The sequence below is a fragment of the Crocodylus porosus genome, unplaced genomic scaffold, assembly GCF_001723895.1.
Source record: "Crocodylus porosus isolate Cpor-Errol unplaced genomic scaffold, CroPor_comp1, whole genome shotgun sequence".
NCBI classification, from domain to species: domain Eukaryota; kingdom Metazoa; phylum Chordata; order Crocodylia; family Crocodylidae; genus Crocodylus; species Crocodylus porosus.
In genome coordinates this window covers 65,614,500-65,620,071 of record NW_017728907.1, presented here as the reverse complement: position 1 = coordinate 65,620,071, position 5,572 = coordinate 65,614,500, and positions in this window count along the sequence as shown.

The window sequence follows — 5,572 nt, the reverse complement described above, 5'->3', positions numbered from 1 at the left end:
GGGAGGGTCCTTTGCATGCTTCCTGGCAGACGACCAGAAGTGCTTCCAGGTCCACTGAGGACTCCCTCACACTCCAGTGGGATGCTGCACCATCTCAGCATTCATGAGCCATCTGGTACCTTGAGGTATATAGAAAAAAAATATTTAAAAAGCCATGTCCGTCTAGAATCATGAAATCTCTCTGAATTGATTTGGAGGGTTCAGATTCGATTCAGAGAGATTAAAAGGTCTCCCAGTTCAATTCAGATTTGGAGATTTGGTTACTGAATCGAATTGGCTACTGAAACTTTGCACAGCCCTAATATTCACCTACATTTATATCAAATGATAAGGCTAATTTTGTTATAGGAGTGCTGGTTTAATTCTAAAATTGTCCTGTTTGCTTTCTGTTTTGTTTTCAGCTTTATTTGGACTGGGATTCTTAGACACAAGGTGAACAGTGGGAGCAAGAACTTGTTGTTAATTTTAGAGGTTCTTCTACTTGGATGGAAGCATTCTTAGACAATGAGTTAACAATGAAAAACTCTTTTGTCCATGTAGTCTTGTACCCAAACAGTGGATCACTTGATAAGGAGCTTGAACCTGCTCAGAATAGCCACCTGACAAAGAGAAATGCAAATGTATAAAAGAACAATTCCCTCACCAGATATATTAGACAAGAGACCAGAACTAGAAGAAAAGGAAAAGAGTGATGATGAAAAACACTGAGTGAGCACATTCCAAAGGCAATGGTGGGGAAGTTGAAAAGGGATGCATGTGCCAATTCTATTGTTTTATTTTCCCATGGTTCTGTATATCTCCATTGTTATTTAAGAATAAAGCGTGCATTTGTTTAGAGATTTCTTTGCAAGTTTTGAGTTACTTGCTTACACTGTCACATATAGGAGCATTCAAGAGGGGAAACCAGGGGCTCTGCAATATCACCGACATGTTGAAGACACAGGGAGACTCTAGAGAAATTGCATTAATTTTGAAGTCTTGGAAATTGGCCATGCTTAGTCCCCACTGCTGAGATGGTCATATCCAGAGCCTATGCATGGAGTGTTTGCCTTAAGGAGAGAACCAAAACATGTTGACACCCCCAGGACTTGGTGCTGAAAATGGCATGCTGGTTCTGAAGAATCATGTGCTCCAGATTCATTTGATCACATATAGACAACAATGGGGAGTAGAAAAAGGGTCCAGAAGGTCAGGTTCCTGCCTGAACTCTTTCTAGTACCACCTTTTCAGTTTGCTCTAATTCTCTACCATGCAATGCAGCAGTGTATTGCACCTAACAGCAGTGAATGCCATTGGGGTACATGCAGCTAATTCCCTGTTGATCCTGTCAGCTCCAAGGAATTGCTTCCAGGGTATGCCTTCATTCTGCATTTCCTGGTTTCCAGAGGTTTATATTTTGTTTAATTAACCATTCTAGAATGGCAGCAATTAATACCCAGCTACTTCATTTTGTGGCAATGAAGGTTTTTTCTAGGCTTTTCTTTTGTTTGTCAATGAAGAAATATAGGTTTAATCAGAAGCACATTGTCAAGATTTTGAGCCCTGATATTTGAATGTTTTACACTTAGCACTATAGAGATTGTAGGCAGCATGAGCACTCTGGTAGCCTGACTCAGGCTATTGTAACAGGGCTGTTAGAACTGAGAATGCCCCAAAGGTGGCTTAAAGCTTTGTGGAAGCATAGTATAAATACTTACCTTTATCCAAAGTCCCAATAATAATATCTCCTGTAACTGGCCATTGTGGGATGCTGATCTTCTAAAGCCATACAGAATGCTCACAATAACTTCTTGAAGAGATAGCAGCAAAATCTGTGGATTTCTTTGGCTTGGTTGTTTGTTTACCAAAACTGTTTTTACTGTCTATCGCATACCAGAATAGTTTAGTATTTGGGACTCTGTGATTAGCACTGGTCTTCTGGCTGTGATACAGTATCAGGTATTGCACCCTTGAAGGGTGAGGAAGGACTGTTCTATTGATTCATGCTGGCAGCCAGTCCAGATGGATCTCATTAGCTCCAATCTAAAGTATAAAAGAGTTTGCATGTTCTTCTATGGGGAATGATAGATTAGGTAGTGAAACAAGTCTTATAGGGAAAACTCTTTAGAAAAAACCAACTCAGGAGGAGAGGCTCAGGCTGCCGTTTATATTTTGTTATTCTTCAACTGGGAATTAAGCAGACCCTTCGAAAGGATGTAGGTGGAGAGGTGGGGTGTTAATTCAACCTATGTGGGCTAGGAACTCATCCTGTTCACACTGACATTACCGCTTTGAGCTCTTAAACAGAAACAAAAGGATGAACACTTTGGTTTTTTTTTTGTTTTATTTTTTAAAAGAAAGGGGAGGATTGTGTTTACTTTGCAAACATATAAGGTAGGTCATGTTTGGGTCCTATTTGCCTTGGCAGTGTCAGTTCAATGTTCTCTCTGAAGGCCCTTTTTGAAATAAAACTTAAATGAGACTGACAATGTAAATTATAGGCTAGGAACTGACCCTGGAGTAGATACAAGGCTGTAATTCTCTTGAGATGCAACACAAGTGAACTTCTCAAACCGTGCTCTTGAAGTTTGATGACAGAGCCTCTCATCTTATTTATGCATGTTCATCTAAGATTTCTGTGGTATTCTGCAATGTTGATGAGTCCCTTCTGGAGTGCTCATCTCTCTCCTAATTTGTTATTCTTATGAATTGAATGTGAAATTTGTATCGTCCTCCAGATTGTTAATTAAAACACATGGAAAAGTACAAATCCTAAAGAATAATCCTACAGAATCCCACTAAATACCTTCCTGCATTTGGAGAGTGACCAATGAACAACTGCTCATTTCTTGCAATTGCTTGTCCAATTTATTTCCCTCAAATAGCTGGTCAAGCCATATAGACTGATCCAGATATCAATAAATTAGTGTTGTGTGTCAAAAATACTAATTTAGGATAAATTATGCCTACCTCATTATTCTTGTACTGTGGTAGAAAACACACTTTCAAAAGACATTGCTCAAACTTGTTTGACAAAACCCATGTTTTATTAAATCATATTCTTTATGATCAGTGCCAAAAAGTCTCTTCTCATAAAAGGATTTGGATACATAAAAATTTGGATTCCATGTTGCTCCATCATAAAAATCTTGCATGTAAAATGTAACTGTAAGTGGTCAGTGCTTTCTTTTGCCTTTCTTTGTAAGCAAAATGAAAGCTTTTTTCCTGTTAGGAGCACCTACATCGGTTTTCCAACTTTTATCAAAAGAGATTGCCAACAGTTCTGCTATGTATTTCTCTCTTGGGTGTACCTTGCTCTCTCCTGTTGACTTACATGTTTAATTTCATCAGATATTCCTTCCCTATCTCTTTATTGCTTGCTTCTTTTAGATTACTGCAGTGGTCACTTAAGTCTGATTACTCAATAATTAGCACTTTTCTTGTCACAAACTTAGAGAAGTTTTATTTCCTACTGTGGCTTCCTCTTTATACTTCATTTTCTATTCTACTACTCTCTAACTTATTTAACAGTTATTTATTTATTTATTTAGCCCTTTAATAGGGTCCTTCTATAACAACTTTATTATTCTTTTCAACATCTTCACAAGCATAATTCTATCATGTATTTTCTACCCTTTGTCATGGGATGGGGTGCCCAGGGATGGCTGTGACACCCCTAGGGCTCAGTGACAGTGCCAATCTTGCCCAGTGGGCACCCTTTTCCTCACCTGCCATGTCTTGTTGGTAACTAATAAATAGGGAAGCTGCCCTCCAGTGCATATTTGGACACAGTCCTGACAGACCCCACTGAACCCTGTGCATTCTTGGACCCCTTTTGGATCCTGCTCAAAATGGTTGCCTCATGGGGCACCCTCAACCTTGTGGGCTAGATGCATGGCTCCAAGACCACCCCTTTACCATGCCTCGAGCCTCGCAGATGGTATTTAAATGTTGTCTCTCTGGAGCCTTGATATTGCTCAGCCTCCTGTCATCACCAGCCTCTGCACAGCCCTGTCTCTGTACCCCCTGCCCTTTGTCACTATACCCACACTGGTGCTGAGGTCCCCACGCTGCAGCAGGCCCCCCCAGTGACACCTCTTCCCTAAAAGCCTCAGCCCAGTTCACCAGTTCATAAAACAAAACCCAAAATATAACACAATACAAGCAGTTCAGGGTACACTCTGGCCCTTTGAAAGAGTTAAATTTCCCCCTCCCCCCAGCACTAAGCACCTTGTAGGGCAAGGTACCTGGTGAGCTCCTGAAGCCCATCAGCCCTATATGCAGCATATCAGGCAGCCGCAGCATCTCTGGGCAATTCTTCCCTGGAGGCTCCTTCCCCTGGCTGCTGCCAGAGAACTAACCCCTGCTGAGCTGGGAATGGGGTTTATATGTGCCCAGGGCCCTGCCTTCTTCCGGTCAGCTGACCGGGTGCAGGTGCAGGCTAATTCCCGTGTTAGCCTGCTGCCATCCTAACCTGCACCGGTGGGGTTTCTGTCTGGCTCTTAGGGCCCTCCCTCTAGGCAGTTTCTGCTCTTAAAGGAGCAAGCACTGTAGTGCTCTGTGACACCCTTCTATATTTTTTCTGAGCTTTTACTGTCATGTCTTTCTTTTTCCCTGTTTTTTCTATATTCTATAGTCCTGTTTTAGTTTCTTACAGCTCTTATAGCTGACATCAGATGCTAAATGTGTAGGATAACAGCTGTGCTCTGGGGCTGGGTTGCAGCATTACAAGATGTGTGTCATGGGGAAGGGTCCTCTCCTTCTAAGAGGGTGACAGGCAACGTGTCTGGAATATTTATTTAAGCCAGGTGCAGACATTATGCTTTTTCTGGTTTAGGTGGTTGGAAACTGGTCTGTACTTATAACAAAACAGAAATTTGTGGCACGTAGACTGCTTAAAAAATGGCAGTTTCCGGTCTAAGAGAGACCTGAATTGATGTAGTATCAGACTTACTTAATCTGCTCTGGAGCAGCTCCAGGAAGGGCTTGCAGGATTTCCCTCTCCCCCACTTTGAAACCAGTTTCAAATTCCTGGCTGAAGCCACTTCTCTGCAGCTGCAAAGGCATGGCTGCCCCGTCCCCAAGGGACCAAAGCCTGGTTTGTATAAAAACAGCTTCAGCCAGGAATTTGGCACTGGCCTTGGGTGGGGAATCCTACAAGCCTTTCCTAAAGTTGCTCCGGCACAGAGTCCCAAGGCTCAAAACAGGCCAGGGATGCACTGGGCCTGCTGACGCAGCCAGGAATGTGAGGTATGCCACTCCACCCAGCAGGTCATGAGCCCTGCTTTCCTCTACCTCTGTCCTGCCTGGCATGGACCCCCATGCCTCCCACCCTGGGAAAAGCCAAGGGACCCCCTTGTCACCAAGTGGGGGTGAGCACACCTCCCTCTGCTGGCAGCCTGCAGCTGCTAGTTGCCTGACAGATGACAGGGTAGCAGCCGGAGATGTGTGCCTGACAGTCAGTCAGGGATGATGCAACTATTCAGCTGCCCTTGGGAATCTCCAGCATGCTAGGAGGCATGCAGGAGTGCCCCCAGCCTTCTGGCCTTGGCCCGTGCAGGTATCTGCCTGCCTCCCTCCCTGAGCTGAAGAG